A 12,535-nucleotide genomic window follows, 5' to 3' on the forward strand; every position below is an offset into this window, starting at 1 on the left:
TTCTGCAGACAAAAAAATTCAAAGAAAACACAATAATATACATAATACAGACTCTCTGTGTATATTCTGTCCTTATGTAGCTTATTTCTATATCATTTTTTACTTTCTTTACTCCTTTTGTCTTTTACTGTCTGTACTCTTTTATATTATTTTTGCTTTCTCTTTAAAGACTTTGTTTTATTTTAAAAAATTATTTACGGGCCGGGCGGTGGTGGTGCACGCCTTTAATCCCAGCACTAGGGAGGCAGAGGCAGGCGGATCTCTGAGTTGGAGGCCAGCCTGGTCTACAAGAGCTAGTTTCAGGACAGGCTCTAGAAACTACAGGGAAACCCGGTCTCGAAAAACCAAAAAAAAAAAAAAATTATTTACTTCTTTTTATAACTGCCCATATTCTTTTTCCTTTCTCTTCCAAGCCTATGTATATTCTTAAACACATCGTGTCTCTTTCAGAGGGATTAATATCTGAATCTGTCCTATTGAGTATCTGAAATCCTTTTCTGACAAGGAGCATTTTAAAATAGTAAGCAGTGTGGTTGCAGCAGCTGGCTCTACCTCTCTTGGTCTTTCAATATGGCTGACGTACATTTATTGCCAGCTCTGGGTCTGCTGGGTGAAAGCTGTTAACCCATTTCTATCAATATGTGTATCACCATGAGGCTGTGGTCTCCCGTAAGGTTCCTAAGGTTCTAGAATATCCTTTTCCTTTGGCAGCTACATGGTATCCCCCTGACTCTGCCCTCTCTCTCTCTCTCTCTCTCTCTCTCTCTCTCTCTCTCTCTCTCTCTCTCTATCTCTATGATCTCTAGGTGATGTTCCAAGAAGACACTGAACCACCCACATTAGTTGGTCTTAAACAAGTTACTTGAAGAAATCCAGTTGATACTGGAAGTTCATTTAAATTGATCTATAAGCAATGCAAATTGCTTAAACTTTGCCATTGCTCTTCACCATCATTAATAAAAGCTTTAATACTCCATGGTAAAAATAACAGTAAAAGCAAATACAGTGTGCCTAATAGATTACTCAGACTTTTGAATGGCTTGCCTCATGTGTTGACAATAATATCAACTAGGAGCACTTGTTGTAACACTATCTTGATTATGGCTACTGATCAGTCTAGGCTGAGCTATGTTGAGAATTTTACGAAGTCTTTTAAGAGAGTTGAAAAGAAAACAATTGCAATGTCACATGTCAGCTTGCCCATACATATAGTGTGGTGATTTGAACAAAAAATGATCCCAGTGGGCTCATATGTTTGACCACTTGATTCCCAGTGGGTAGAACTGTTTGATGAGGTTGTGGAACTTTTAGAGCTCTAGGCTTACGGAAGAAAGTATGGAATTGTGTGTACAGGCTTTGAATGTTTATAGCCTTGTCTCATATCCCATTCTTGTTCTCTCTGCTCCATGTATGAGGTAGAAATGTGTCTCTGTTTCTTGCTCCTACTACCGTGCCTCCTCTGGCATGCTCTCCTTGTCAATGCTAGCATCTATTCTTCTGGAAGTCAAAATCAGCTCCTCTGTAAGTTGCTTTTGGTCATGGTATTTAATCATAGAAAAAAAGTAATCAGTGTAGCCCTAAAGCATGTTCACATTAAAATGCATTGCAGATTCGGGGTGGAAACTCCTAATCTCAGGGTGATGTCATATTGAAATGTCTTTCTAAGGTGAGAATTGAGAGCTATACTAAAATTTTAGTGGCAACAAAAATTCCTACAAACAGTAGTAATTTGCCAAGATTTTCTTTTAATTTAATCAGACCATCAATCAGTAAGGTTGGGTCATATAAGTTAATATTTATTTACTGTTTATATACAGCTGAATGATTCTTGCTTTAACTAGAAGCAAAAATGTTAGTTCCTCATGATATCTAACAGTTCCATTGTTTTGACAACATTTTTTTGACCTGAGAAATTTCTGCCTATAGAAATATTCAAAATTTGTTTACAAAAAAACCCTCAAGAGTAAGAATGCCCTAAAGATTATATTTAATCATTTTTAAAAAATAAATTCCAGTTTCTGAGTAATGATAACATGTAGCCAGATTTGTCCTTCCTCATGCAGCAGTCACAAGAATGACTGGAAAACAAGGGGCTACATGCTCTAAAGCCCCTGAAATAGGAATGCCTGTCATCCAGCACCCAAGGTGTCAAGAGAACACAGCTGTAAAGAGAACGGTAGAGCAAGTGAGTTGGAAATGCATAAAGCTTCGTGTACGCTTTCTCCTTTCACTCAAGAGCAGAAGCATTATGAAGAATCTGCCTAAAGATTATAGAAACCACAGGATCTGTGAGAACAATTTTCTTTTTTAAAATATGCAGAAAAACATTGAAACCATGCTATTCTTCTAGAAGAAGTGACACACAGAATCTTCAGTGTTGATGCCTAAAGAGTTGTATGAATAAACTAAGTGAGTCACCAAGCCTAAGAAGCAAGCCCTCCTTTTGGAGAATGGAGTAGCAGAAGCAGAAGGTTCATAACATAGCATTTCTCTCATAAATGGGCAAGAAATAATAAACGCAAAGCCAGAACACCTAGATGAATTTGAAATGAGTAATTTTTCTTTTCCCCAAGAAATAAAGCCTTCAGAATGATGCAAAAGTCAAAATACAGGCAGACTCTTAAAGATTCAGAGAAAATACTTCTCTCTAAAATGTATTCATTAACTAAGAAAAGAAAAATTACAAAGCTGCAATATTCTAATTTCAAAGGCTCAGGATTACTGAGCATCAAACAAACTTGTACCTACAAAATTAGAGAAATTAGTATTAATTTGTAAGAATTTTGAGATGAAGAGACTATAGTATAGTGAGGAATGGGGACTCTGTGAAGGTAATATCATAATATCAAACCAATCTTGTTTTGTCCATTATTGTAATGGAAAATTATGTAAGTCCGTTATTTCTCTTCTTCCTCCTCTCCCTTCTCCTCCTCCTCTTCTTTCCTAATTTGAGGTGCTAAGGATTAGCCCCAAGGCATTGTACATGTTAGGTAAGCACTATAACACAGAGCTATATCCTCAAGCCTAATACTTTCTATATTGCTTGAATATACATTTCATTAAACTGAGTGTATCAATTACACCCAGTCAAATATTTCCCACAAATTGGATAAGTACATTTTCAGTTCACCTCTCCAGACACAGTCTGAGATTTAAGCTTTGGGCTGCTTCTGAGGCTGACACTCAAGAACTATGCAGCAGGTTACAGAAGAAGCTAAGATGGAGAGTCAAGGGAGCTTAGGCTCTCTGCAACAAAGTGACTTGCAACATCACTCACCCTTAGATTCCTAAGTGAAAGGTCAGTGTGAAAGAAAACATCAACTGAAGTCCGATGAGTATGGATTTGAGCTTTAAATATGCATGTGGGAATTTATTCTGTCACACCAAAACTAAATCTTGATGTCTGGTTGAAAAAAAATGATCATTTTAATGGCAACATGTGATTGTTTGAATGAAAATGTCCCCTGTAGGAGCATATATTTGAATGTTCAGTTTCTAGTTGGTGGAACTGTTTGGGAAGGATTAAGAGGTGTGGTCTTGTGGGAGGACATATGTCACTGGAGGAAGGCTTTGAGGTTTCAAAGGTCCACACCAGGCCCAATGTCTTACTATGCCTCCTTTTTGCCAATAAGGATATAAGTTCCTAATTCCTGCTCCAGCACTATGCTCGCTAACATGTTCCCTGCTATGATGAAAATGGACATTAGCCCTCTGGAACCGTGAGGCTCAAATTAAAATCTTTTGTGTATAACTTGTCACAGTAACAATGTTTCATCACAGCAATAAAAATTAACTGAGATACACCAAAACAGAAACAACTAAATTTTATGTAGAACCAATTAAAGCTCTTTTAAGATGAGCCATCACACCGAGGGAACAAGAGACAGACGTAAGTGGCAAGTGAGTGTCTGATGGAGGATAAAGTTAGCTGAGGTTGCTCCCAGATCTTCCAGAGGAAGATAGTGTGCAAGAATGAACTGGGTGATACATGTGTGCTAGTTAAGGTACATATAAAATAGTCACAACTCTGAATATTTTCCATGCAGCAGTGGGATGTATCCAGTTAAACTCTGAGCAACTGCAGCTGTAAATAGAGCACCTTTCCAAATGCTAATTATGAAGCGGGGAACTGGTTTTTAATTTCATTCCTGAGAGATGAGCAGAGAAAAATAAGTTGAAGTTGATAAAAATAGCTGAAAATATAAGGAGTCACATGTATATTAACTGTCAGAAAAATGCACAAAAAGATGAAGCAGAAATAGAATTCTAGGGCTGGGGAGATGGCTCTGCTGGTAAAGCACTTGTCTTATAAGGACAAGAGGGCATGAGGACCCAAGATTCAGCCCAGCACCCCGTAGAGTCTGAACAATAGAACCTGATTCTAATCCCAATGATGAAGATGCAGTCCAGAGGAGTTTCACTGGGCAGCCAGTATAGCCTCAGTGGTCAGCTCCGGGCCAATGAGAACCCTGTGTCAAAGGAGACAGAGCACCAGCTGACAATCTCTTGTCACCAAATGAAGCTTCTAGTACTAAGATTGGGTTCATCTAATTGAGTTGTTGGCCAAATGAGTACCATGAAAATCACTAAACAACCATGACATTGCCACAGCTGTAGGTTGCTCTCCAAACTGGCAGCAAGGCCCCATTGCTGAACTATACAATACATTCAAAATGGAAAATTCAAGCTGTTCCATACATAGAGCCTTCATCCCTACCTTCTAGGTTCTTTGGTACAAGAAGGTACTCAGCACAGTGTCAAAAGAGAAATGCTAAAATGCAGAAATCCAGAAATCCGCTGATTGAAAATAATGCCCTGTGCATAAAACATGCCAGTGTAATGGTGACATAAAGCTTGAGGCAGTAATCAACCCATATCTGATTTTACTTAAAGTCCACTTGTCCAGATGGATCCTATATTTGACAGTTATTGGATGACTAAGAACCTAAAACTAGATAGCTCATAAAACTTAAAGTAAAATCATGTACTACAGTTCTTTTTTTAAAAAAATAGCAATGAAATGACTCCTGATGACATTCCAGTTTCATAGATCAGTACCTGGCTAGGCCATCACCATAGAAGCTTCATCCTGCAGCATTCAGGAACAAATGCAGACGTCCAAAGTGAGACAATATGCAGAGAGTTAGAGACCTTGAAACAATGAACCCTAAATGGGATGTACCCATCAAATCCCTTCCCTCGGGGCTCAGGAAACCCCACAGAAAAGGAGGTGGGAAAAGTGCAAGAGCCACAGGAGATGAAGGACACCAAGAAGATAAGGCACTTTAAGCAAAAGATCATTGCACATACGAACTCATAGACAGGGAGGCAACATGCACAGGGCCTACATGGGTCTGCACCAGCACCCTACATATTATGGCTTTCAGTTTAGTGTTTCTATGGGACTCCTGGGTCTGTAAGAACATAGGTCTCTGACTCTTCTGTCTTCCCTTGGCCTCTTTTTCTTCTGTTGGTTTTGTTTTGTCCTATTCTGATGCGTTAGTTTTTGTTTTATTTTTTATTATTATCTTATTTCATCAATGGTTATTTCATAAATCTCTCTAAATGCTAATCCTTTAGAAACTTTTTTGTTTTATAATAAAAAAACAGAAAGGGAAGGAGATGGGGAAAGAACTGAAGGAGAAGAAAGAGAGGAAACAGTAATCAGGATATATTACTTGAGAAAAAATGTTTTCAATAGAAAAAAGTCTTTGAGTTGTGAAAAATATGGATTTTGACAAGTTTTTCACCACTCATTCTGTCTGTAGAGCAGCATATTTTATTCTGCAGTTCTGAAATTCTGGAGTTCTTTCTTTCTATTAAGGGTTTTTGAATAAAATTTATTTTCAGTGCAGAATTCATAGATTTTGAATTCATTGTCTTTATATCAACCGATATAACTGACTAACATTTGCTGTTTAGCTGCTTTGATAGTGGAGTTTCAGAAACAAGGACTGGCCAATGTAAGTGTTAATGTGTGTGTGTATTTATCCCTAAAATTGCAAAGAACCTTTGGAAATGATGAGACAAAGTGTCCACACTCCTGGTCCACCATTTTCACTTTTGTTCTTCCTAATTACAACAAAATTCATTACAATGTTTCTGTTGGTTTCTGGGCCTCAGGGATACAGAACAGACATGATTCCAACTCTGTCCTTACTGATTGATTTTGACATTCCTATGAGTTTGCTATTTTCTTGCCAGGAGAGGGAGAGAGAGGGGGGGGGCAGAGGGGGAGGGGGAGGGGGGAGGGGGAGAGGGAGAGGGAGAGAGGAAAAGGGAGAGGGGGAGAGAGGGAGAAAGGGAGGGAGGGAGAAAGGGAGGGAGGGGGAGGGAAGGGAGGGAAGGAGGGAGGAAAGGAGGAAGGGAGAGAGAGATGCCAATAGACCCGATGACAGTATGTTTTGAGAGAAAACTGGGCCTACATTAAAATTTTGCTTAAGACAAAAGCAATAACGCTGTGTAATATGTTTCCCCTGAGCCTGGGACTGTGACAAGTTCTGTGTAGAGAGTTCTCTATGCAATGGTCAGGAAATCCTATTCTAGATTATCCTGACTTTCAAATGCTAGCCAAGGCTCCCAAGATGAAGTGAAATAACAGACCAGATACTTCTCATCTTTACAACAAAAATAAGTCTGACTTTAAGGCTACATATGCAAACAACTTACTGAAAAAAATCCTCATGACTTTATCTCTGATATGCAGAATATTTGGCTTATACGCTAATTAACAGTAGCGATTACAATAGGCAAGGCATTCCACCTGCACCGTAATGCAAAGATGTCTTATTTGTCTTGATCATATCACAGTCTAGTGCAAAATGAGGTTCCCTACTCCTCCACAAATCTATGCCACTGTGTCACACAGTGCTGAGAGCAAGGGCAGGAGAATGGAGAAACACACTTTCTGCTTCAATTGCCACAGCTGGAAGTGCCCCTCCATTTAGACTTCAGCGATCTTAACTCATCCCGTGACCTTGACTCAAGTAAAAGCAAGAGGTGGAATCCAGAGTCCTGTGTGTGGAGGAGGAGGACTTGTGTAAACGCAGACAGCCTTCCCTGATTCACTCCTGCAGTTCACGACACAGATCAGATATTCTTTAAGCTGTAACACTGTCAGCATTTAGTCCCCTTTGTCCAGAAGAGAGAGATCGGGGAGGCTCACTCTCAAATTGAATTTCCTCCCACACCACTGACTGGTTGAATATTAAGCAAGTCACTAATACATGCATATAGTGTGAATGACTAAAATGTAATGTCTCCAATAATTAGGTAACTTAAGACGAACTAGTGTTTGAAAACACACACAAATTCATTTTTACAGTGTGGATTTTATGGGGATGTATTTCACCACAGGTAATAGAACGCTGGGAAATATTTTCTGAAAGCTTTACTCTCATTCATTACTTTCAGGACTTGACAACATAACTGTTTAAAGAACATTCTTGTCCTCAGTGCTAAGTAACTTCACATAAAGGTGACAAATCTTACTAAGTACAAGGTATAACATGCACTTCTTCTAAGAAAATAAAGAAGAACAACATTATTTTTTAAGTGCATGTCGAAATCTGAAAAGATTGTGGTGGCGTTCATTCTGCAGCTGAAGACAGTGTGGGACGCCACGGCTTCAGGTAGGTGACACATCAATAGCTCCACAGGACTGAAAATTTAAACTCTTGGTTTCATGCTTATGTCAAAAAAAAGTTACCCTTGTTGGAATGGGACTGATGGATCATGCGACCAAACCCGTCTCTCTGAGTGTGGCCAACAGCGGGGGCTGACTGAGAAGCAAAGGACAATGGCTCTGGGCTCTGATTGTTCTTCATGGACGGGCTCTGTGGGAGCCTTCTCAGCTTGGTCGATCACCTTCCTGGACCTGGGGGGAGTTGGGAGGACCTTGGTCTTAGCATAGAGTGGGGAACCCTGATGGCTCCTTGGCCTTGAGAGGGAGGGAGGGGAGGTATGGGTGGAGGGGAGGGGAGGGAAGGGGGAGAAGGAGGGGAGAGAAGGGGGAGAAGGAGGGGAGGGAGGGGGGAGGAGGAGGGAAGGAGATGGAAATTTTTAAATATAAAAAAATAATAATAAAAAAAAAAGAAAAAAAAAAGAACTAATATCGTATCAAGCAACCTTCAGTTTATGGGCCAGGCACTATGTAAATACAGGAGTAGGCAGAGCGCACAGGGACGAGTGACTGTGACGTATTACAGAGCCCATTTATTCTCAGTCCATCAATCGGTTCATAAGGGCAGATGTTTGCTTAATAGGATGCTGTCAGTTCTGTTTCTCCCTCAGGCAGTGGACACTGGATAAAACACGGCATTGTGAAATTGTCTAAGCCACTAATTCCACTGCTTTTATTTATAGAGAGTTGTGATTTTTTATTTATAGAGAGTATGTGTGCTGTTTCTCATGATGAGCACTGGTCAGGCAGCAATAAAAGCAAACCCAGCACTGGACACTAGGCTACATTCAGAACCACACTGCTGTGAGCCAGCGGTGCCCTGCTAAAGGTCACGGCCGACTGAGAGCATCACTGGACTGTTAATCCACACTTGCAGATGGATGCAGTTCTGCATTTCATGGCCCGGGGCTACTCCAAACAGGGCAACAACAGGGCAGGGCAGGGCAGTCCTGTGGACAGAGGCATACAGGCCCTGCACACCTTTAAATTTCTAAAATATAAAATACCAGAGCCAAAAGTAATTTTGCAGGTGTTCAAAGGATTCTAAAATATAACATATATATCAAAATGTTATGTAGAATCCTCTCTGTGTGTAGAATTTTTTAAATAATGAATTTGTCATAATTTTTTAAATTATATATGTACATGTATATATATATATATAAAATGTAAGAACAGTTGCATAACATACATATTTTTACAGCAATTGTATTCATTTTTAAGCTCATAATCAGTCTCCTGTTTAATTTAGGGAGAAGTTGAAGAAGCATGATCTCACTAAGGGTTCACAACATTTTCCTTGAGGAACTTGATGAGTAACACGGGCATTTCGATGGACCCTTCTTAGATTTGCGTTGAAGTCCCAGATCAGTGGGACTAAATGAGCTAAATGATGATGAGCTAAGATGAGCTAAATTCTCAAGAGTTCAATCAATAAAAAATTAGAGCCGGGTAGTAGTGGCACACGCCTTTAATCCCAGTACTCGGGAGGCAGAGGCAGGTGAATCTCCATGAGTTCCAAGTCAGCCTGAGGTTCCAACTCTACAGAGAAACCTCGCCAAATAAATAAATAAATAAATAAATAAATGAAAAGAAATAACAAATTAAAGCAGCTAACCCTTCCTGAATGAGTATACAATTGCCAGGTGAGAGCATTCGTGTATTTGATAGAGCATTTGACTTAAAAAATCAACTTAAAACGGCGACATCGTCACAACCAACATGCCGTAGGCAAGAAAACCAGTAAGGTAAGCAGCTGCTCTGTCTAGGATTCTAACACGGACACCGGAAACGTTGGCTCTGAGTGGTTCTGAAGCACAGCCTCTGTCTCCCACTGGAGTGAGGTTACATTCCCACCTTCTAGAATCATCCATTTTGCTCCTTCAATAGTGCACGGACAGCTCAGTGCACGTTCCCCTCATCTTTTCCCTCATTCATCATCTTCAGCAACTGATGAATTACTTTCCAGGGCCAATTCATCAGTCTTCCGAGTAAATGCAAAGGGTTTTTTCCCTTATCAATGCACGATCGCCATCTAGTGGTAATTATGTGGTAACAGCGGGATATTCTCTAATGAGTTACCCATGTTTTGTTTTGTTTTCCCCATCTCTTCAGAAACAAATCCCACTAAAGAACTTACAGAGGGAACACTCACACATAGCCAGTTAAATGTAGAAATACATGACGATGATAGGCTGCGTGAGCTATACTATCTTGACTTGGTAAAGATTCGGGAGATTATTTTATGAAAAATTTATGAAAAATGTGTATAAAACACTCATAATTGTGTAATATTTATAGATAAGAGGCTAGTGGGGGTGGGGTATATGCAAATAAAATCCTGAGTGCAGAGTCTCTAGGTCCAGGATTAAAGCTGGGGCACTGCCATGGGTACTTGCATTGCCTGCAGTTACGGAGGGCAGGAGGGGAATAAGACAACCGCGTCCTAGAGGCCAGCCACTCCAGCCTAAACACCGTGAAACTTGAGCTCAGTCTTAACAAGGCAGAGAGCAGAAAGTAATCCAGGAAGGCACCATGTATCTTCCTCTGTCCTCTGTATGGCTGCAAATAAGCACATGCACCCGCACACACCCGCACACACCCGCACACACCTGCACACACCTGCACACACCTGCACACACACACACACACACACACACACAAGAAGAAATCATAGCTAAAGTTTTGTTCACTTATTTGTTTCTTTCAGTTATGCTTATGTTACAAAATGCCAAAAGTACAATTACTTAAGAAATATCTTAAGAAAGAAATTTCACCAACATCTACAGATGAATGAATAGTAACTGGAGATATAAGGAGGTCTCGATACTTATTTATTATGTGAAAGCTGGGGCAAGCAGATGCCAACTTCTGCTTTAACTTTAGGTAATGTCTATGATTTCATCCATCTGACTTTATCTTGCACACTTCAACCTAATTCCTACCTTCACTTATATTTTGGATTCAGAGCATCAGGTCATTATTTCTGACTGTTCCAAAATCCACTTCTGTTGTCATTTTAACACAAGGCTCAGAGATTTGTGCAAATATACGTCTTTTGAGAGGTCAAAGTATTTAGTTGTATATAATCATTTCAAGTGTGTTTAATCTCCTATATACTAATGTGAGATAAAGGTCTTTAAAGTTGACTTGACTGCATTTCCCACACTTTTAAGACACAAATCTTTTCACAACAAAGACTTGAAACTTGAGTTTGATGACTGAATTTTGTCAATACTGAGTCTTCTTTTTAAGGTCTTCTATTTGCTATATTTTTTACTATATTATCTGAGATTTCAAGAGATATTGGACTTATTTTATTACCTATATATCTCCTTTGTCTGGTGCTAACATTGTGTTAACCATTACATTGTTTCTATATTTCAGATGTTTATGTCAAAATAAGAACAGCAAAGGAAAACCAACTAATCAGGTGTACTACTGTCATATCAAGCAGGATTGGCCACTAGGTTTTTTAATATTACTTTTTTATTGTATGTCTTTGTGTACCATGTATGTAGGTACCTGTGGAGGTCAGAAGATGCCATTGGATCCCCTGAAGTAGGAGTTACAGGTGGTTATATAAGAGCAAACTGGCATGGGTACTGGGAACCAAATTTGGAACCTCTGGAAGATAAGTAAGCATTCTTAACTGCTGACCCATTTTTTCCAGCCCAGCTTCAGGATTTCTTTTTAGTTAAGTCAGTATACCTGGAGAAAAGTAAGTTTTGTTACAGCTGTTAGTTGTCCGCAAGCACTTGACTATGAGACCCTATTTTTGAAGATACTGCGCACTTTGGTAATGGGACATATTTCTTTAGTGGGTACTGACCAGGAAGCTTCCTCCTTGTTGGTAACTATGAAGTTTATTGGAGGGGAAAGTCTTCGGCAGTATCACCCAGCTGCGAATGCTGCAAACTACAATAATGATCTGCATGATAAGATTGTCCACCTATACAATAGTGGCACAAATGTTATGGGGTACCCAACTATTCTCTGATTAGGTTTAACATCCACTTCACAAGAAGACCTGTATTCTTGGTACTGTAAATCTGGCTAAGAACGTATAGTTGGAAACTCATAGGTCCAATGGATAAATTTGTTGCTATTATTATGCTATATGGACACCACATCAAAGTGCTCTTTAAATTATTATCATTATAAAATAAATTAGTATATCTCTCAGACTTCATTAGATAAGTTTCCTAGTGCAGTCTATTATGGTTAACACGGAAACTCACAACTGACCAAAGTGCAGAGAATAAGTGTTGGTGAATTGTTTATTCACAACGGAGCAATATTATCACATTCCCCATCCCCATTCCATGATGGTGCTCAGGCACCATCAAGGAAAACAGGATAAAATGGTTATAAGAGCCAGCAGTCAGAGAGGACCAGAGTGAAATGGTGTCTTCTGGATGTGCAAAGGCAGCTACAGTCATGGACCAACAGCAGCTATGGTTGTGGGCACAAGACCTGCAATCAAACCAGCCAACATTCTAGCACAGAAGTAGGGGGGTCATGTGACTCCATCCCAACTGAGGAGATACTGACTGTTGATGGTGGCTGTAGAAGAGAATGTTTTCTTCAGTGTCATGGCCCCTGGTGGAGTAATCCCACTCCGGTGGACAATCCCACACTTAGGGTTATATGGGCAGGAAAAAACTAGATTCTATGGGCTAATTTTTAAAAAGACAACAGCAAGTTGAAATTAGGAAGGGTTGTGGAGGTAAACATGGACCTAGGAGACCTTAAGGGGAAGAATGCGGTTGGATATCACCAAAATACTTTGTATGAAACTTTTGAAGATTCAATAAAAATATTATCTTTTTCCATTTCCCAAGACTTTAGTGG

The 12,535-nt window shown here is 39.7% G+C and overlaps 1 protein-coding gene across 1 annotated transcript in view; it reads right to left on the minus strand.

Moving 5' to 3' along the window:
• Nucleotides 1-12,535, minus strand: part of Spag16 (sperm associated antigen 16) — a 961,928-nt gene that overhangs the window by 478,682 nt on the left and 470,711 nt on the right. The gene's annotated exons all lie outside the window — the stretch shown is intronic.

The sequence above is a fragment of the Arvicola amphibius genome, chromosome 8 (genome assembly GCF_903992535.2).
Source record: "Arvicola amphibius chromosome 8, mArvAmp1.2, whole genome shotgun sequence".
In the NCBI taxonomy this organism is placed as follows: Eukaryota; Metazoa; Chordata; class Mammalia; order Rodentia; family Cricetidae; genus Arvicola; species Arvicola amphibius.